This window comes from Mesoplodon densirostris, chromosome 10, assembly GCF_025265405.1.
Source record: "Mesoplodon densirostris isolate mMesDen1 chromosome 10, mMesDen1 primary haplotype, whole genome shotgun sequence".
In the NCBI taxonomy this organism is placed as follows: domain Eukaryota; kingdom Metazoa; phylum Chordata; class Mammalia; order Artiodactyla; family Ziphiidae; genus Mesoplodon; species Mesoplodon densirostris.
The window spans coordinates 92,766,206-92,788,786 of NC_082670.1; the positions used below are offsets into that span (position 1 = coordinate 92,766,206).

Consider the following 22,581-nt stretch of genomic DNA (forward strand, 5'->3'; position numbering starts at 1 on the left):
CACAGCATTATTTACAATAGCCTCCTTTATTAAACGGAAATTAATATTACACTATTGGCTGTGCATGTGTGTCTGTCTTTGGTGGGTACATTCTTCTTCCCAGATGACTACCCAATGCCCCTCATTCTCACCATTAATTAAAACAGTTATATAGTTAAACACATAAGAATATGGGGTTAGTTAGCAAGTGTTGTGTAACAAAGGAATTCATATAAAATTTACCTGTGATTTAATTAGCTAATAAAGGGTCATTAATTGAGGGGCTAAAGAAAGGAAACATATTCTTTTGGACACATAAAGGCACCATTCAGGAAGAATAGATTTGTTTTTGTTCAGCCCTTCTCAGCTAGGAGAACCACCTGTGCAAATACGGGACTTAGGTCAGAGGACAAGCAGGGATTTTATGGTACCAGGGAGATTTCCGTCTCCATGACAACTTTCCTGGTCCCAAACAGAGAACGTTATTTTTCTGGAGTCAACATCTCAGCCATACTAGCAGATACAATTCCGGCCCGGTTTGCATCTGAACACTCTTTCTTGGGCAGCCATCATGAATCAGGGCTGCTTGTGCAAAATCATTACTGATGGGTGATTACAGATACAGATCTGACTTTTTTTTTTTTTTTTTTCTACAGTACGCAGGCCTCTCACTGTTATGGCCTCTCTCGTTGCGGAGCACAGGCTCCGGACGCACAGGCTCAGCGGCCATGGCTCACGGGCCCAGCTGCTCCGCAGTATGTGGGATCTTCCCAGACCGGGGCATGAACCCGCGTCCCCTGCATCGGCAGGCAGACTCTCAACCACTGCGTCACCAGGGAAGCCCAGATCTTACATATTTTATAATGACTCCATCTTCTGAGTGCCTCATTTTCAAGGAATGAAGTAATGCTCTGACTCAGTAACTCACTGGAACTACAAATGACTTTTTCCCACCTCCAAAGAATAGCACTTAGTATTTTTCTTTTTAACATTTTTATTGGAGTATAATTGCTTTACAATGGTATGTTAGTTTCTGCTGTATAACAAAGTGATCAGCTATACATAAACATATATCCCCATATCCCCTCCCTCTTGCGTCTCCCTCCCACCCTCCCTATCCCACCCCTCTAGGTGGTCACAAAGCACCGAGCTGATCTCCCTGTGCTATGAGGCTGCTTCCCACTAGCTATCTATTTTACGTTTGGTAGTGTATATATGTCCATGCCACTCTCTCACTTTGTCCCAGCTTACCCTTCCTCCTCCCCATGTCCTCAAGTCCATTCTCTACGTCTGCATCTTTATTCCTGTCCTGCCCCTAGGTTCTTCAGAACCATTTTTTTTTTTTTTTTTAGATTCCATATATATGTGTTAGCATACGGTATTTGTTTTTCTCTTTCTGACTTACTTCACTCTGTATGACAGACTCTAGGTCCATCCACCTCACTACAAATAACTCAATTTTGTTTCTTTTTATGGCTGAGTAATATTCCATTGTGTATATGTGCCACATCTTCTTTATCCATTCATCTGTCGATGGACACTTAGGTTGCTTCCATGTCCTGGCTACTGTAAATAGTGCTGCAATGAACATTGTGGTACATGACTCTTTTTGAATTATGCTTTTCTCAGGGTATATGCCCGGTAGTGGGACTGCTGGGTGGTATGGTAGTTCTATTTTTAGTTTTTTAAGGAACCTCCATACTGTTCTCCATAGTGGCTGTATCAATTTACATTCCCACCAACAGTGCAAGAGGGTTCCCTTTTCTCCACACCCTCTCCAGCATTTATTGTTTGTAGATTTTTTGATGATGGCCATTCTGACCGGTGTGAGGTGATACCTCAATGTAGTTTTGATTTGCATTTCTCTAATGATTAGTGATGTTGAGCATTCTTTCATGTGTTTGTTGGCCATCTGTATATCTTCTTTGGAGAAATGCCTATTTAGGTCTTCTGCCCGTTTTCGGATTGGGTTGTTTATTTTTTTGATATTGAGCTGCATGAGCTGCTTGTATATTTTGGAGATTAATCCTTTGTCAGTTGCTTCATCTGTAAATATTTTCTTCCATTCTGAGGGTTGTCTTTTCGTCTTGTTTGTGGTTTCCTTTGCCATGCAAAAGTTTTTAAGTTTCATTAGGTCCCATTTGTTTATTTTGTTTTTATTTCCACTTCTCTAGGAGGTGGATCAAAAAGGAACATGCTGTGATTTATGTCACAGAGTAGCAGTTAGTATTAACTACCCATGTAAGTCACTAGATGTTATATATAAGGGTAACTGAGTTAGTATCACTTATGTGCATGCATATAGGCTAACTGTTCAGACAGTAATTAACAACATGACTGATTGATATGTGGGGGAAATACACAAAACAAAGCATTTCTGAGAAATTCTTTCGAAGTAAGTATGGGAAAAACACAAAATCACCACGTTCTTATACAACCGTGCTTGTGATATGAAAAGGACAGTTTTTGCATCAACTCCAACAAGTGCTCCTGGCTCTTTGGAAATGACAGTCTATCAAGTTTTTGATTTAGAGCCAGATCCCATTTCTATTCTAAGAGAGCCCCACTCCCCAGGGAGGTAGTTCAGAATAGAAGATTATGAGATCACAGAACTGCAGGCCAAGAGTTTGCTCTTTTACTTAAGAGCTAAACTATACTTCTTCCACACGTGATGCCATTTTAGGTACGTGGTTTCCCATGAATCATCATTTCGGGCACTATTGGTAGGAAGTCCTTCTCTGACCACACTCTTCTAATAAACCCAGGTCCCTTAAAGATCTAGACTTTCAGGATTCAAGGCATAGAATTTGGCTCAGAATTAAAAGTCACAGAATTTAATTCATGCAACTTTCTTCACTGTGTCAGGCATGTTGGTGGTGGTTTTAATAGAACTGGACTACGATGTACTGGGTAGGAATAATATCACACAAAACCCTTCCAACCAAGATGGCAGAACACTGATTAACCAGATCAGAAAAAACGTATTCCACTGTATAAACCTGTAGACCTATCAGCCTAAATATTACAATTTTCAAACTGCCCATCTTGTGAAAGATAGTCCAAAACATTTATCAACTCTTTGAAGCCTAAAACCTTATGCATTATTTACTAATTTATTATTTATTAAATAAACAATTTGTTAATTAACTAAAGGTTGTTTCTTTGTGTCTCTCAAATCTCAGGAAAAGGCAAACCAAATGAATGGGAAAGAATGTTTGCAACAAAGATGCAAGTGTTGCTATCTCTAATATAAACGAAGCTCTTCTACATCAGTAAGATAACAGATGAACACCTCAAGCAAAACCGAGGGAAGGCAACAAGGCTTGCACCAAAGAGGAAATACGACTGGCTAATGAATAAATGAAACAAGGTCCAACCCAGTTAGGTATAAAAACAAGTGCTAATTTAAATAACAAGGTGCTGGTTTTCACTTATCCCCTAGCAAAGGTTAAAAATGACCCAGTACTGGGGCTTCCCTGGTGGCGCAGTGGTTGAGAGTCCGCCTGCCGATGCAGGGGACACGGGTTCGTGCCCCGGTCCGGGAGGATCCCACGTGCCATGGAGCGGCTAGGCCCGTGAGCCATAGCCGCTGAGCCTGCGCGTCCGGAGCCTGTGCTCCACAACGGGAGAGGCCACAACAGTGAGAGGCCTGCATACCGCGAAAAAAAAAAAAAAAAAAAAAAAAAAAAAGACCCAGTACTAATGAAAGGGCAAGGAGAAGAGCTGCTCAGATACTACCTGTAGGAAACCAGTAGCCCTCACCTTTCTAAGGAAATATCCATAATGGCACAAACACTCCAAGTCTAGAAACTTTTACGAAAAATATATAAATGGATGTAAGGTTTTATATATAAGAATCTTCAATATAGCACTGTTTATAAGGGTAAAAATGACAACGATAATATGTAAAGGAAACCGCAGTACAGCCACATGTTGACAACCACACAGCCATTAAAAGCACTGTAATGACAAAGGATATTGTTTATGATATGGCGCTAAGTAAAAAAAAAAAAAAAAAAAAGCTATAGTACCCCAGGAAAAAGGTGATCTCTTAAAAACTGTGTGTGTGTGTGCATGAGTGTGTAAACATACATTTTTATTCTCACTTTCTAACATACTTATTCATACATACACACCTACACAATAAACTACAAATAAGGCAGAAAGTAAAAGGGTAACAGCTTTTCTCCTGCATCGTCAGATGACAGGTGACTTCTCACTCTCGGTTCTTCCCGGTGCTTTTAGAAACAAGACTGTATTACTTCAGTAACTGGACGAAGTGATGGAGTTTCATTACGTCAGGTCTAATTAGAATCAGCCAAATGAGAAATCACTGGCAGGTGAACACTTGGCAATGGAAGGATGGATTTAAAGGAAGATTTAAAACTGTATATAGCAAGGAGGTCTCAGGCATTAGCAATCATAAGTCAGACTTCAACAAAATCTTGTAATTAAAACACAGCTACTGCCAGCCCCGTTCTCCATTCTTAACAACGGGTGTGGCTATCAATGAGAAGCTTGCTTGAAAAACACCTCTCTTTCTACACAGTGCTGGACACCCCGGCTGAGCTGCAGTCACCTCCAAACAACCCCTCCCATCACACGGCCTTGGATGCAGTACTTGCCAAGGAAGGCCTCCCTCTCTCTGATCATCAGAGCTTTGTGCATGAGATCAGTCTTGCATCAGCTCTAGAAATCAGGGGACAGCAGAAGTAAAAGAAAAACCATGGGAACGAAAGAAGAAAAGCCAACCAGTTGCTCCACGCAGAATTATGTCCCTGTGGCGGCCAATTTCACCTCTGAGCAACCCAAGAGGCTGATGGTGGTGCTTCCACCAGGGACCAGATCTGCCAGTGCCTTCTGCATGAGACCATCAATAACCCATGGGACCACTAGGGGGCAATCTCGGCGTGAACAGTTTTCTATCCTTAAGACGGACGAGCAAGAAAGCCTCTGATTTCCAACCTTTAGTTATTTGAACGGAACTAGCTCCCAGGTAAGGTCTGTTTTAAATTGTTGATTATAAATATAAGCAAGGTCTTTCTTTTTAACATCTCTGGAAATGTAGACATAAACGGCTTTGTGCTAGAGATCTGAGAAAGCGTATGACACACAAAATTGATAAGTTCGAGAATAAGTATTTTTTCACTCCTCTCTGTACTTCCGTAGCCATCTCCAAGCTTTCCTCCTCCAAAAGACAAAATAAATAAGTAAACCCCTGGCAACAGAGCTTCTAGTGTCCCTCTGAGGTTCTATTTATATATTATGACTGTGGTTTATACAGACAGACCTACACACATTCTTTAGAGACAAAGATAATTCCACCTGCCCCCTGCCTCTCAGCATTTATCTGTAAGCCTCACGTGGCAATTAGTTACTTACTGCCTAGTGAGGGCCCTGCTACTGGCGTTTAATGCTCATAAGCTGCTTCAAATCCTTTGTGGAAGGAGGCAAGATATAAACAATAATTTTAAAAACAGGCAGGCTTACTCTACATTTTTTATGTGTTTGACTTTTCCTTTCTTATTTCCCAAGGCCCCTGCGAAGAAGTGACTTTGCCTTCCTATTCACGTTGGAAACCAGCCACCCCGGGATGGGATGCTCAGAGGATGACACGTTCATTGAACACCCACCACGTGGCCGGCGCTGGTGGGGTTCTGGAGGACACAGATCCAATCGGTGGTCCCTGCCCTTAGAAGGCAAGGGAGCTGGCCCTCTGCAGTGCTGGTCCCCTAATTTCTCGAACATGTGTGAGCTAGTGTGACCGTCTCACTCCCCGGGCCTCAGTTTCCTCCTCTGTCATAACCAAGGGGTTGACTGAGATGATGACTAATGTCCCTTCTGGCTCTCCCCGCGCTACGGGCTCCAAGGGGCATCTGTCGATATCGATTAACTTACTGAGGAACGAGGCTTTGAGCCCTGGAGGGCAGAAGGGTCTCATCGGGAGAGTCGTGACAAAGTTTGATTTTCAATTGGGGTCTCAGGCTTTTCGGAGGAAAAAGAGCCTCTTCCCCCCACCATCTCAGCAACTGCAAGCAGTCACTGTCGGCTCTGATTGAATCATCGATTCTTGCCAGAAGATGCCTGAGTAAATACCAGACAGACAACTTCCTGCCTTGAGCCCCGGCCGGCGGCTCTTCCCTGTGACGTCTCTGAAAACCCACTGCAAATGTTTCCACCTGGGGAAACCAGGGGCCAGGGCCTCCGGCCACCCATTCCTTGAAATCAATAGCTGCAAATGTTTTGAAAACAACAGATTATCTTTAGAGCAGCAGCAGCAACAACAAAAAGCCATTTGTTTCTTCTACGAGGACTGATTCATTTGCTGTACACTTGGGGGTGCAGGGGTGTGGAGGTAAGGCTCTCAACCAAATGTTTCCTATCAGAGGCAAGTATTGTGACGATCAGGACACCACCAGATAGATGCGCCAGCAGCATGGTAAATGACTGAGCCTGAGGATTCCATACCATCCCTACTGCATTCTTTCTGTCCCCGCTGTCCACTTTCCTGTCCATTAATCCATTGCCCGGAAATCAAGCACAACTCTTATAAATGGACTCAGCGGGGGCGTGAGGTTAAGTGCTTTTGCCTACCATGTTCAGAGTCTGGTCTTGCCCAGGAACCAGCAACTCCATTCCTAGGTCTCGATCACAGAAGAAACGCCAGCACATATGCACAAGGAAAAATGTGCAGCGAAGCTCACAGCAGCATTGCTTGGAAAAGCAAAAACACAAAGCCAAAATGGCAAACAACCTCAATATCCAATAACAGGGGGATGGATAAAGTATGTGCTGTAGCCTGGGGAAGAGACCTGAACCCAAGGGCAATCAAAGAGACCCAGAAGTAGAAAATACAGACGGAAGGAACACATATCACATTCACAGCAGGGACTGCCCTCTGCACTGGGGAGGGGTCTAGCTTGGGAGTAGGGCTGGGGTTAGATTCAAGGAGGGTTTTAGATGTATATATAACATTCTGCAACTTTAACGTGAGAATAGGAAGGAAACTATACTCAGATATTCTCAATGTATAAACAGAGGATGAAAAAAACTCTGAAAGCAGGTGTGGCAAATGGGGCTACTTTTTAGGCAGCAGGAGTACAGGTGACTCAATTTCTCTCTATTTTTCACCCATCCTAAGCCCTCATAAAAAAAAAAAAGCAAAAACAAAAAAGCAAGCCTTTCTCCTCTGTGGGCTCCTGGATGCCCAGCATTTGAGAGAATGAAGTCCACGATGCAAAAAAGGAGAGCCAAAGCAGGAAGCGGGTACTATTCTCTCCTTCCTTCTTGTTCATGCCAGAAAAATGGTCCTGCTTTCCAACTGCCCCCCCTCCCTGGCCCTGGGTATCCCTGGATCCCCCTTTGGCAGCCAGGGGCCCCCAGAGCTGGCTTTCACAGTTGCATGAATCTGGTTGGATCCCACGCTTGGTCTTTCTTGTGTCTTTGGACAGTCTCTGTGGGGCAAGTTTTCCATTCTCCTGTTCCAAGCGCTCCTAAAGGCAATGGCTTTGCTGCATGTCTCATCATGAAATCCCGGGCCTGGGGCAGATCAGGGATGGAGGAAGAAAACAGCAGTGTTTCTCACCACCCTCAAGTCCCGTCTACAGCTTCAGCACACAAAGCAGGGCATGTTGTACAAAAGCAGTTCTGCTGGCACACGGAAAACAAATCTGTGTAGTATTTGGACCAAGGCTTGGCGGCCTCATCTAAAACAGACATCTCATTGTGCTTGGTTTTAAAAGGAGCCCTTGCGAAGCAGGGGCCTTTTGGGCTGACAGTTAAATCACAACGGCCGGTATTTACACGAACGGCTTCCAACTGTCTGGGCGAATACATAATATTTCTATTTCACAGAAACCAGGGTTGGTTAACAACACAGAAGCTGGGGCTACCAGAAAGTAAACCTCTGATTAGTAAGAACGTGTTTCAAAACCAGACCTTACATACTTACAGGAGTGAGCACAGTCCTTTCATAAACAAGTTTGTTGTTGTTTTTCTGAAATCAAGTGACAAATGCAATAGATCAGAATACGTCCATCTATACGCATCTCAAGACGGCTTTATGCTCATTAAATCAAGCCTGTTCCTGGGAGCGCTTTCAGCCATCTAGGCATTATTAGGGAAGCTGCGTGATTCTTCGCTTCTTATGAAAAGCTAGGAAAGCAGAGCAGCAGCGAACCATTCCAAATGCAGACAGGAAACACCTGGAACTCTCTATGCCACTGGGCCCACACTTTACATTTCAAAACAGAGGATTCTGAATTGTTCATAAATATTTGTCTTGTTTCAATAAAACACTCTTCAACCAGTTTCATAAACCCTCGGTTCAGGAGGCTAAAACATACACGCTACTGGTCGTCCACATTCTTTTAACATTGCATATATTTCTGTGGACAATATCCTGGAAGCATAAAACCCAAAGGAAGGCGTTTAATAGCGTCACAGGGAATTTCAGTTTTTTGAGGGGAGGACAACTCCCCATCAAGAAAGCCCAAATCAAATGTGAATTGGTACAGCCGCTATGGAGAACAGTATGGAGGTTCCTTAAAAAACTACAAATAGAACTACCATATAACCCAGCAATCCCACTACTGGGCATATACCCTGAGAAAACCATAATTCAAAAAGAGACATGTACCAAAATGTTCATTGCAGCTCTATTCACAATAGCCCGGAGCTGGAAACAACCTAAGTGTCCATCATCGGATGAATGGATAAAGAAGATGTGGTACATATATACAATGGAATATTACTCAGCCATAAAAAGAAATGAAATTGAGCTATTTGTAATGAGGTGGATAGACCTAGAGTCTGTCATACAGAGCGAAGTAAGTCAGAAAGAGAAAGACAAATACTGTATGCTAACACATATATATGGAATTTAAGAAAAAAAATGTCATGAAGAACATAGGGGTAAGACAGGAATAAAGACACAGACCTACTAGAGAATGGACTTGAGGATATGGGGAGGGGGAAGGGTAAGCTGTGACAAAGTGAAAGAGCGGCATGGACATATATACACTACCAAACGTAAGGTAGATAGCTAGTGGGAAGCAGCCGCATAGCACAGGGAGATCAGCTCGGTGCTTTGTGACCGCCTGGAGGGGTGGGATAGGGAGGGTGGGAGGGAGACGCAAAAGGGAGGGGATATGGAAACATATGTATATGTATAACTGATTAAATTTGTTATAAAGCAAAAAATTAAAAAAAAATTAAAAAATTAAGAAAGCCCAAATCAGGCTTGTTTTTGAGCAAGATGAAAAAAATACTGAATTGAAATATAAATTACACCCAAATTTCCCTAACTTGCCTATTACGGTAAATAAGACCCAGACAAACCCTTCTAAAGACTTAGAAAAGCTTTAGTATAATTGATTATTAAACCTCCAGCTACAGGGTAGAATCATACCAAAGGCCCTGTAGCCAAACACTCATACTTGCATGCTGAACCCTTTAAAATGTTTTAAAAAGCTCTTTTTAGACACTGAAATGAAAATTAACTCAGCTTTCTTCTTGAAAATTAGATTTTTGAAAGCTATTTTTCTTTATTTTTAGACTCGTCCAGATTTTTCACCCTGTACGTAGACATGTATTGATTTCATCTGTTGTAATATATGCTTTGATAATCAGAAAAATGAAAATGTCACACACACATTTAGACACACAAAGAGGGAAGGGGCAAGGAGGAAAGAAAAAAGATGGGCCTTATTCAGAGCAGTTTAGAGATGCTGTGTGTCCCCCCCGCCAGGACAGACTGGAGTCCTGAGAGCATCTGTGAAAATTACAAGGGCTGGTTCCAGGGCAGGGACCCTGCCAGGAGCTGAGCTGACACAGGGAGGAGAGGGGCACTGAGATGGGGCTCTGGGATGGTGCCAGCCGGAGCCTCGAACCCAGCCTGCCTGCCAGGGCACTCTGACTATTCCCACTAACCCAGCTCTCCAAAGTCAAAAAGAAAATGGAGAGGCCCAGGGTTATCAGGAGTTAAGTGGAAAAGTAGGTCATGAGAATATGAACTTCTAAGCATGGTCCAAAGACTGCAATGAGTGAGCTGCTATTCTTTCTTTCTTTATTCCCCCTTTTCTTTCTCTTTCTTTTTAAGCAGTTGTGATTAAAAATTCTTCAACTGGCCATAAACGGCTTACTCTGGTCCAACTCAGAAATATCAGCACGCTGCCTCCTCCCCGCCTCCACCAACCCTGAGTTAATGAAGGTTAGGCTTGGCGGTGATAAGAGATTTCATAGAAGCTCTTCGGAACCATAAAAGGCAGTAGTTAGAGGTAATGATAAACTAATTCTGAATACACGGGGCAGCAGACGCTCAGGCCCCGGTTAATGATTAACGTGCTGGACTCTGGCCAGTTAAGAAGTTGTTTAACCAGCGCCCCTGAGAAGCAAACCTGTTAACATTCGCATGTCCATAACGACGGCCACTGTTTTTCCTCCCATCTACACAGAACTGAACTGCAAGGAAGTTTTCACCTTTCCCTCATCAGACCACAACATTTAGCATCCAAGTCCTGAACTAAGACCCAAGAACGAGGCACCTGCAATCTTCTGGGATCCCTGAACGCTGCTTGAAACAATGCACCAAAGAAGTGTGGGTCTCCCTCTAAAAGAAACTATTCTGACCCACCGTTGAATGGTAACTGCTAAGAGAGCTTAGGCTGTTGTTCTTCAAATGAACTAATTTTTAATTACTCTTGCAAACAGACACCCACAAAATTTAGTCACGTTGATGAGATTATACATAAAATAAAGGATGGAAAAGACGAATCCCATTAGTTTCTGTATCAAACCTTCCGTGACCTTCTTGTTGGGACCTTCACAGAGAGGCCAACCCATAATGAAGGGTCAGACGGCCTTTGTCAAACACAAGGGAACCGGAACCGTTTAGGGACATTTAACCTAATTTTAGGAACAAGACATCTGAAGAGGGTGATTAGAAATGCAAATGAAAAATCACCTTTCATTGAGGATAAGCAGGACAAAGGATTCTTAGAAGCCTCTGTGCTGTCTTCTGGGGTAGGGAATGGTGCTTTGATCATGTTGAAAGGCAGATTTAAAAAAGACTGAAAAGCTGAGTCTCCAGGGTAGGAGGTCTGGGGTCTGTTTATCCTACTTAGTTCAAGTTGGAATTAATGCATTTAAAGGTTTGGGATGACCCTAAACTACTCTTCCTCGGGGCAGGCCTTAGCCAAGTGGTTGATTTAGGCAAATGGACTATAATGAGTATCTGTGTATGTGTATAACAATGAAATAGTGGTCCCTTGAAGATTTTGGTTGAAAGAAGATATGACAAAAGCGGGGAGGCTGGAAGACTGGAGTGGCAGGGGAGAAGGTGGGGTGGTACCTAGGAGTTTACTAAGGTCTTTTTATCTGGGCAAATTCTCTGGTCTTGATTTGGGCTATGAGGGCCATGAATACACAAATACACTTGCATCCCTTCACTTCCAGTTAAGTCTCTGACCTGAGAAATTTCCACCAACAGGTATGGATCTTGCCTATTTTGCACTTCACATCAGGTGACTAGCCAACCATTATGAGTTCTGATCCTCTGCTGGTTCTGCAACCCAATTAACGAACTGTTCGAATCCCAGGCGAATGACCTATCTGACCTAGTTTAGGCAGAACTGCACCAACTCGTGAGTTAAGGTTGTAAAGCTGTGGTTCAACAGTAATGACAGGTACCAACAATGGCCTGTCATGTGCTCCCACGTGCAGATTTTCACCTACATCATCCCATTTAATGCTTAGCAGCTCTGTAAGCCAGTTATCCTTCACAAATCCATTTTACAGATAAGGAAACAAGCTGCTAGATGACAAAGTGAGAAAGCAGTGGAAGCCAATTTACATCTGGTGTATCAGACTGTAAAGTGAAATCCCCTCACATGTTTCCCAACATGAAAAATCAACCCCTCAAAAAAAGAGTTTACCCTTACATGCTCACTAGCAGTCTGGCACAGAAGGGCTCCAAAGATACAACAGTTTAGGTGTTCTTTTCTGACCAGATAATCTAGTGAGCCTCCCTTTCCACCAAAAATCAGCCCTGCATACAGCCTAGAACCAAATGTGCTTTCCTCCCACCCCAGGAAAGTTCCTATAAGGAAATGACCTCACCCGCACATTCTGTTTCCAATGTAACTCCACCCAAGACTTTTAAAAAAGATGGATTTCCACAGAAAAGCAGAGCCCAGGATCTATCCAGATCATAGTCAACTCTGGAAAACAGCTCTCAGCCCCCAAATAGATAACCCTGTATCTTTCCCTCCCCAGTGAAGAACTCTGGACAATTGTATTGCATAGATTAGATCAAGACTTAAAGCTAAATGTGGTCATAACTGCTAGAACCATTCTCAAATGCATTTCAATCAAATTTAAAATTTTTCAATAAATAGACTGCACTGGGGAACACTTCTTTCCCCACAAAGTATAAAATGTAAAAAGGAAAAACAAAAGCTTATATACACCCCTAAAACAGCAGTCCCAAAACTTTAACCACTGGCAACCATTTCCTGGGTATCCTTCCAGGTAAAAGCATATACGTACAAATAGCCAGACCTCCATATCCACTGGTTTCACAACTGCAGATTCTACCAGTCGTGGATTTCCTACCATGAAATTTCTATCTGTGGACACAAAGGGACGACTGGATTTACTGTACCAGGCCACCTACATAAGGGGCTTGAGTATCTGTGGATTTTGGTGTCCAAGGGTGGCGGGGCGGGGGGGTTGTTCCTGGAACCAATCCCTCTGGGGATACCCAGGGATGACTGTGGCAGTATATAGGTATCATTTTAAGAAATGATTTACACAAGTACTTGCTATTTCAATTGATAATGAAGCTCAAAAATCTGTCCAACTGAGTACTTTCAGATCTATTTCATTCTATTTTTTTTTTTTTTTTTTTTGCGGTATGCGGGCCTCTCACTGTTGTGGCCTCTCCCGTTGCGGAGCACAGGCTCCGGATGCGCAGGCCCAGCGGCCATGGCTCACGGGCCCAGCCGCTCCGCGGCATATGGGATCCTCCCAGACCGGGGCACGAACCCGTATCCCCTGCATCGGCAGGCGGACTCTCAACCACTGCGCCACCAGGGAGGCCCTCTATTTTTAATAGTGATTGTCATTAACTTAACATTCAGCTTGTTTCTACTTTGGGAGGAACAGCTATTTTGTTGTGGTGTTGGTTTTCCATTGCATAATGTTACAAATAGCATCACTGCCTGTGTGTGTGTGTGTGTGTGTGTCTTGTGTATGTGCACGCATGCACAAATCCTGGCACACTCTTTGTGACTTTATCCAGAGTGTAGATGCCTTATAATGGAATTTAAGAGCCAGTCAGAATGCACATTTTAATAGATATTGACAAAAGCTGCACCAATTTATACTCCCACCAACAGTTTATGAGGGTGCTTATGTCAACACACTCATCAATGTTGCATATTACTGGACAGTTACATCTTTGTTTTGCATTTTCTTGATTATGAATGAGGTTGAGTACCTTTTCATATATGTACATGAATTTAAGAGCCAGTCAGAATGCACATTTTAATAGATATTGACAAAAGCTGCACCAATTTATACTCCCACCAACAGTTTATGAGGGTGCTTATGTCAACACACTCATCAATGTTGCCTATTCCTGGACAGTTACATCTTCGTTTTGCATTGTCTTGATTATGAATGAAGTTGTACCTTTTCATACATGTACTGAAGGCACTATTGGCTCACTTTTCTATCGAATAGTTTGTCTTCTTCCTACAGACATGTAGGAGCACATTAGGAAAGCAGGAAATCAGCCCTTTGTCTGCTCTTGCCAGATTATTTTTTATTCTATTTCTGCCACCATATGTCAGTTCTAAGTTTTATACAAATTACCCATCTTCTTCTTTATGGCTTCTGGGTAGACTGAGTAAAAAAAACCAGATTTAGATTCAGACCTATAAATAGGTACCCATGAAAAATGTAAAACCAAGCCTGGCCAAAATTATCCTAGAATTCTGACATTTACAACAAACACTCCAGAAAGAGATCTACACTTGTTACAGTACAAAGAGTTCTGGACACCTGCCCAAACCTTCCGGAGCACAGCACTAAAAAATCCATTTATGGTCTTGATCTGCTGCTGGTTCTGTTCATTTGCCTATAGACTTTGAGGATTCTCTTAGGTCAAGGCAAACAATAGAAAGCCGAGTTCAAATTGCTGAGCGGAGCGGTTGCCACGACCGTGCTGGAGTTCAGGTGGATCTTCCATTAATCCTGGTTCCTCCAATCCCACCCCATGGAAAAAATACAAAGGACTTATTTAATATTTGGTGAGAGTATTCATTGGCTACCACAAAGGAGGTGTGGAAGCACTCCAGATATCTGAGGGGAGGGGTGTGTGTGTAAGTGTGTGTGTCCTATCACAGGTGGTACACGTAGAAGGAGAGAAATCGTGGATGCAGCGGAAAGACCAGGGTTTAAGTTCTGTAACCTCTGTTTACTAGCTCTGTGACTTTGGGTAACTTAGGTTACCTCTCTGAGTCTCAATTTCCTTGTCTAGTAAATGAGGATACTTCAACTATCTTTCAGGATTATGAAAGTAATAATAAGACCAGATAGCTGGGTCTAATTGCTAAGTGCTCGGGCCATGGTAAGTACTAAATTAATGTTATTTGCTATTATTATGTAAAATAATTCACTTGTGACTAACTTTTGGGAAAGGTAAAATACAATTCCAAACAAATGACAGTTTCTTTAAAATGTATAATCCTGGTATACCAAAGATTTTTCCAAATAGGTCTTCTTCCTACATGAAAAGAACTCTCAACTTGACCATGGCATAGCATGCTATTCCTACAAGCACCTAAAATTTAGTTATAGAAAAATAGGTATTAGATAAACAAGCAGAAACCCCCAAACTTAATATCACAGCTAGGTTTAGGTCCAAAAGGATGCTGAGCGACTCTTTAAAAGGTTGGAGGCTGGACCACTGAGGTGTATACAAGAGGATACTTCCGAAACGACAGGGAGGAAACAGAATATTTGTAGAATCTGTAGCCATGGCAATCAAAATACTCAGTATGCCATATAATTGAATCCGTATCTGTAATTTACACAACTGCTTTGAAAACTGGCTTCATATTTCACCAGCAAGATGATGTAAAGTTTCTGCAATGTACTTTGCTAAAACTTTCTGTGGACCAAAATATCTGCCAGCATCAAAATGATAAATGGGTTAAGACAAAAGCAGTTGACCTCACAGACATGACTAAAATAAGTTTCTTTGATGTGGGATACCATATAGATAGAGCAACTATAAGAGTGAGCTTTTCAGGTCAAAGCAACAGAAGATAAAAACAGCATAGTGGATTCTCAAAATATTAAAACTAGAATTGCCATATGATCTGGCCATTCCACTTCTGGCTATATACCCAAAAGAATTGAAAGCAGAGTCTTGAAAAGATGTTAGTAGATCCATGTTATAGGAGCATTATTCACAATAGCCAAAAGGTGGAAGCAAACCAAGTGTCCACTGGTGGGTGAATGGATAAACAAAATGTGGTATATACGTACAATGGAATATTATTCAGCCTTAAAAAAGAAGAAAATTGTGACCTGTCCTACAACATGGATGAAGCTTGAGGACATTATGCTAAGTGAAATAAGCCAGACAGAAAAGGACAAACACTGTATGATTCCACTTCTGTAAGCTGCCTAAAGTAGTCAAATCCACAGAGACAGAAAGTAGAATGGTGGTTGCCTGGGGCTGGGGAGCAGGGAGATTGAGAATTGTTGTTTAATGAGTAGAGTTTCCATCTGGGATGATGAAAACGTTCTGGAAATGGACACTGGTGATAGTTGTACAACAATGTGAAATGTACTTAATGCCACTGAATTGCACACTTAAAAATGGCTAAGATGGAACATGTTACGCTATGTATATTTTAAGACAATTAAAAAAAAAACAGTGGGCTTCCCTGGTGGCGCAGTGGTTGAGAGTCCGCCTGCTGATGCAGGGGACGCGGGTTCGTGTCCCGGTCCGGGAAGATCCCACATGCTGCGGAGCGGCTGGGCCCGTGAGCCATGGCCGCTGAGCCTGCGCGTCCGGAGACTGTGCTCTGCAATGGGAGAGGCCGCAGCAGTGAGAGGTCCGTGTACCGCAAAAAAAAAAAAAAAAAAAAAAAAAAAAAGTGAGGTATACCTCTGTAGTGAGGTTCCCAATAGGAAAAGGATGCCATACTTAAGACAAATCAGGCTGACTTGCAAAGTAGGTATCAGAGGACCACAAGAACCAAAGGAGAGCATGTCCTATACAACGTTCCTTGAGAGATGCGGGGTGCTTCCCTCCATAGCTGTAGCCAGCCTGACATAACCTCGCAGTGGGAGGGTGAGGAATGAGTCCCCAGCCCCATTTTCCTTCCTCACTCTGATATCCTGCAGACCTCCCCATGGCCAAACCTACCTAGGAGCCAGGGAGCACTGGAACTGCTGAGAGGGTTCCCTGAGCATAGAGCAGGGGGGGCAGAAAGAAGGGATGATAAGAAACAGCTGGAGCAGAGACAAGGGGCAGTCCAAGGGACTTTAGACTGATCTGTAATGTTTCCAAAATTCTCAAGAAGAATGTGGTCCTGTGCTGCTTGCACAGTTCAATATTAATATGAAAATAGGTAAACGTCATCATTTAATTTGATTTTATAAAATGGAGATACCTCTAGCTCTTACAAAACTGAATTAGGTAGCCCCCGCCCAGGCATGTCCCAGGAGCCCTAAGTGAGCAGTGTTACAATAGAAGAAGTTTCACATTATGTCAAGCTATATCTGTATCAGTGGTTCCCCAAGTGTGGTCCCGGACCAGCAGCATCACATGACCTAGGAACGTGAAAGAAATAGACTTTCAGGCCTGACCCCAGGCCTACAGAATCAGAAACTCCGGGGTTGGGTCTCAGGGAGAGAGTTGTATGGGATACGGTAGGGCTGGAGTTCAAGGACAGATGCTGCCGGAGCCTGTGAGCCAGAGCTGCTATGTACAGGAGTACAGGCTGTACACTGTACAACTGAAGGAGATGCTATTCACGCAGCTAGGATGAGAAGAATGGTGCCTCCCAGGGTTGTGCAGTGCAAAACCTGCATACTATACCTGGCAGTCCTTAAAACAGCGGGAAACTCACAGAAGGATTTTAACAGAGGGAAGACATGATCAGATTTGTCTGTGAAAAGGTACTGCTGGCACTGGGGTTATCTAGGAGAGGGGCAAGGAGGAACTACATCCAGCCACTCTGTCCCATGTATATCCTTGGGGTTGTTTATGAGCTGCATTAAGAGTGAACTAAAGTGAAGACATCTTAAATGGAATTCAAGTTGTCCTTATAGCCAAACCTCATAATCAGACTACAGGATACTTGGGTCTAGATAAGCAGAGGGACAGGGGAAAGACAAAGGAAGACTTCAGGTTAATTTAGCACAGAGAGAGACACAAACACAAAGAGAGAGAGAGCAGGGAGGGGTGGGGAGAGAGAGAGAGAGAGAGGGAGGGAGGGAGAGAGAGAGAAACCAAGGGTTGAGAGATAGGAGGAGAGAGTTGGGGGGTGGGGAGAGGTGGACAGAGGGAGAGGGAAAGAGAGGGAGAAGGAGGGAGGGAGGGGGAGGGGGAGAGAGAGAGAGAGAGAGAGAGAGAGAGGGGTGGGGGTGGGGGGTAGGGGTGGGGAATGGAGGCTGAGAAGAGGCAAGCTGGTCTTGGTGAGGAAGACATGAGCTACTAGGCAGGCAGTTTGAAGAAGCCTGAAGCCAGAAGCCAGGGTGCAGGTCTAGCTGGGGATACTGGTCTGAAAGCCATCAGCACCTGGATAGTATTGAAATTACAAGCACAGAGAAAATGACTTGGAGGGAGTACGTAAACACTGGAAAATCTCTGCTGGGGACCGAGCCCTGGAGAACCTCTACCTTTAAGCAGAACAGGCTGGTGAAGATGTCTGTTGCACCTAGCTTGGAATTTAAGGGACTGGAAAAAGCCAGCAGGAACACAACCAAAGAACCCTTGGTAGGGCTTCCCTGGTGGCGCAGTGGTTGAGAGTCCGCCTGCCGATGCAGGGGACACGGGTTCGTGCCCCGGTCTGGGAGGATCCCACATGCCGTGGAGTGGCTGGGCCCGTGACCCATGGCCTCTGAGCCTGTGCGTCTGGAGCCTGTGCTCTGCAACGGGAGAGGCCACAACAGTGAGAGGCCCGTGTACCGCAAAAAAAAAAAAAAGAACCCTTGGTAGGGAAGAGTCAAGAACTTAGTTCTAGAGAGACGTGTCAGCAAGAAGACAAAGAAGGAGACAAGCACGGGGCAGCGTTGCCAATGGACTTTGTCCTCAGGGAGCATCCTTCTGTGGTCAGTGTGCCTGCAACCCCATCAAGCCCCCTCACCCCTGCTCAGCCTCAAGGAAGACTTCACGCTTCTGGACCTCAAGCACAGCCGCCCCCCATTCCCCATTATATTTCTCATTTCTGAGGAGCTAGAATCAGCAGAGGGAAGATTCGCCAAGCTTCAGAGCATCACAATGTGCATCTGGGAGAGGTGAGCTGGCAGATGGCACTGGATTAAAAAGTCGCTGGGTTCGCTCACCGCTCTGCGGTCTCTGAATGGTCTCTAGCACGGCAGTGTGGAATCAGGAACTCCATCGCGTGACCTAAAAACATGCGTGTCTCTCTGAAAAGACTTTGCACCTCCTACAAGACACTGAGGGGGAATGTAGGGCAGTTCTAGAGGGTCCGGGACTCTAGAAAGCCCACCATTCACCAGGAGCTTGCTGGAATCAATGATCACATGCAAATCTGCTTTAGGTCTGAAGTATTTTTCATGTTGCGTGGCCACTGTTCATGCAGAAGTTTCTACCACTTCCACCCTGCTACCTCACCCCTCTCTCCAACTAGACTGTAAACTCCTTGGAAACAAAGATCACCTTACTCATCTCTGTATCCTTACTGCCCAAGGCGTAGCTGCCATGCAGCAGTCGACCCTCAAAAACATTTGTTAAATAAATGTGACGGGAAGAATGATTTGCACAAGGGTTGGTCGCATGTATACCTCTTCATTTATCTGAAGTTCTAAGACTTAAGTGTGTAAAGTAGGGTTGACAAACTCAGCCTGTAAGCCAACTCTGGCCCATGTGCAGTTTTTATAAAGGTTTCAAGCTTTTAAATGATTGGAAAAAAATATTTTGTGTGTGATGTATGAAATTATATGAAATTGAAATTTCTGTGTCCATCAATAAAATTTTATTGGAACCACAGCCATACCCATTTGGTAATGTCAACGGCTGCTTTGGGGCTATTTCAGTATTGCTGGGTAGTTGCTACAGAAATGGCACAGTCCCAAAAGCCTACAATATTTATTCCCTGGCCCTTTATCGGAAAAATTTGCTGACCCCTGATATCCAGCAACACTAAATGAGGAGATAAACATAATAAATTCATCAGAATATGAACTTTCTGACAAGTAGAGTTCCTTTCACTTTGAGACTTTCCAGTCACTGGCATGAAAACAAAAGACATTTGAACATGAGGCATGAACATCAAAACATCTTAGTAGTGCAGGGCAGCAGGCTCTGGACTCAGAAGGGCATGCATTTAATCAGTATGCTATGGTAATGTTTAACAGGTTACTTACTTTCTAAACCTCAGTCTTCTCAGCAGTAAAATAGACACAAAGATAAGACCTCTACTCAGGTAGTTGTTCGAAGAATCAAATAACGCAGTGTATCTTTACCTGTTAACCTGGTATCTAACATTTGATAAAAAGAACTATAATACTTTTCCTTGTTGTCTTTGGAGGAATGCTTCACTTTGTGGAAAATGTGCTCTTTGATATGTGTCTCTGACATGAATTATTCATATCAGACTGCAGTTTTTATGTTTAATGATCATAATATGAATTGCTACTCTAGGACCTAGCTGCTAACTATGAATTCACTCAAACCTCAACCATGGGTGTCTATATGAAAACTTAGATTCTTGTGATAGAGCAAGATGCTCTAGCCAATGAAATACGACAAGAAAAAAGCAATAAAAGGCAAGAGATATTTGAAAGAGAGAATTCTCATTATTTAGACATGAAATGATAGACTTCAAACAAAAAAAACCCTTAGAATAAACCTTAAAACTGTTTAAGTAGTTATGAATTACAAAAGCTATATGTACGTGTGCATATATATGGATACATATGCATGCATAAAGATATGCATATATACACACATATATATATACACATGCACAAATATAAAATATCAAACAGCAACTGAGACAAGTAGTGATTCTCTGCAGAAAAACAGTGTTTTACTGACATGTACAAAAGAATGTAATGAAAGAATATGAATTGTAACACTTCAAATCAGTGAAAAATAAGACCACAGCAACAGAACAGTTGGTTAAAGGTCCAAAGAGAAATCTGGTGGCATAACGACAGGGATGGAAGGGCTTAAAACAAACCTCAATCTCAGGATTACACAGCGGGACAACACAGCCCTCCCATTGCTCAGATGTTGGCCAGTGCTTTCTTGAAGCTGCTTTCATTTAGGAGTGAGCAAATGCAACTGGCAGAAAGGAAGTAGGAGGCTTTTCAAAAAGCAGCAGGAAATGAACAAGTAAGGAACACATTCACTGAGATCCTGGCAAAGGATCCAACGTGTTCTGTAAAAGGAGTTTGGAGCCTGTGAGTCAATTCATTGGACTTAAAACCCAGGACGGAATAGTTTCAGTATTGTGGACTATATCTTTCAGGCAGATACCAGAGGGCACGCTTACCCTTCACTGGAACCTTTCTGTTCACCAGACTTTTTTTTTTTTTTTTTTTTTGCGGTACACAGGCCTCTCACTGCTGTGGCCTCTCCCGTTCCGGAGCACAGGCTCCGGACGCGCAGGCTCAGCAACCATGGCTCACGGGCCCAGCCGCTCCGCGGCATGTGGGATCTTCCCGGACCGGGACACGAATCCATGTCCCCTGCATCGGCAGGCGGACTCAACCACTGCGCCACCAGGGAAGCCCCACCAGACACTTTTATTCTGGGAGTCTGGGAAACATTTTTGGACTAGAAGGGCTGATTTTTAGTTTAGTATAAAATACTGCAAAAAGAAGACAGGGCTAGATACCACCATCCCTTCTTATAGTCAAGGATGCAAATGTATCAAAATTTTTGGCGACTAGAAAACAGTGAAGCTGGGAGACCTAAAAAAAATGGAAATTTAAGTAAAAGTAGAAGTATGTACATATTTTTCCTTCTTATAATACAGAACTCCTTTCTCCTACAGATCTTCAAAATCCGTCTTTAAAAAAAGGCTTAAAAACTTCAGTGATGCGTATTACTGCCAGTAGCCTAAAAGAAATCACATGGAGATTTCAAGTGTTCTCTGATTAACAAATTAGCCCCTCTAAACACACCAAGTTCTGAAAAAGCCATGACCTCCGAAAGTAGGCTGTGACCTCCATGGGCCACTCATCACAGGCTGCCAGTGCTGGCTGCAGTGTGGTCAGGTGTGCCCTTGGGGATCAGAAAACCTCTTTATTAAAAATGAAAGAGAACTTGGTCTTCTCTTGTTGCTTTGATGTGAGATCAGCAATTTCTAATAAAAGGGATTTTTTTTTTTTTCCTGAACAGGGCTACAGAACCAAAATCTGAATTTAGAAGGGTATGTTTTCACTGGCAAGCTCTAGTTTAATTAATTTCGATTTATAAAGGAATAGCAAAGGTTAGTGACACTGTTACCCAGGCATGCAAATTCAAAGTGAACATAATCCTAGTTTACATTTTGGGAAAGTAGCCAGCGTGTCTCGGGAGGTGAAATGTACCAGAGAGGGACAAAAGATATGTGATTTCAATAATGTTTTTTAAAGAAATGTTGCCTCCTGTGGCAGATTCGAAAGGTATGGGTAGGCACGGAAGGTTTCTTCGTGAAACCTTTCTGGTGGTCTGCGTGACGTTGCTCCGCTAAAAGCAGAGCAAATAAATTAGCATTCATTAATTTTATGCATAGCATATTCCAGCATTTACAATTGCGATGCTCTTTTGAGGGCTTCCTTGCTCAGAGTTATGACTCTGTTAAATCTTTTTTTTTTTTAAGAAAAAGAATGTATATAAAGGCAGAGGAACATCATGTTTTATGAACACATGTCAGGTTCTAAGGAACCAAGCCCCATAAAAGACCACTAAGGAAATATTTGGAAGCAGAACTTCAAAACTTCTCCTTCCTTCTGTTTTCCCACATTTGGGAGTGGGGAGGCGTGGTGCAATGTGGTCAGTTATAGGCGTTCATGAAAAGGCTGAATCTCTTTCATGTTCATACAATTGAACGTATGTAATAAAACAGAGAAAACACTAAAGCCACAGAGGCAGCTGCAGAATCTTTACTCAACTGATTGTGAAGAGATTTTAAGCTCAGAGTAGTCTTTACCAATAACCTTGGTCACTCATTTTGAGCAGCTACTCTATGTGAGTCCCTCGTATCCAGATTTTTCCCACCTCTAGACTTCAGGGTGATGTCCCGCCCCCATTGAATCCCTCTGCTCCCCACTTGTCACTTGGCTAACTGCAATTTATTTCTAGAGCTCAGCTTAAACATCACCCCCTCTGAGAGGCCCTCCCAG

The 22,581-nt window shown here is 43.2% G+C and overlaps 1 protein-coding gene across 2 annotated transcripts in view; it reads right to left on the reverse strand.

The window, feature by feature from the left end:
* The window catches only part of PDZRN3 (PDZ domain containing ring finger 3), a 252,345-nt gene that overhangs the window by 129,150 nt on the left and 100,614 nt on the right, over nucleotides 1-22,581 (reverse strand). The window contains exon 1 of one of the 2 annotated variants that reach the window (XM_060109657.1): nucleotides 20,430-20,495. The exons of the other annotated variant lie outside the window; for it this stretch is intronic. The gene's annotated coding sequence lies outside the window, so the exon portion shown is untranslated. Of the gene's footprint in view, nucleotides 1-20,429; nucleotides 20,496-22,581 lie in introns of those variants that run through there. 2 annotated transcript variants of the gene reach the window in all.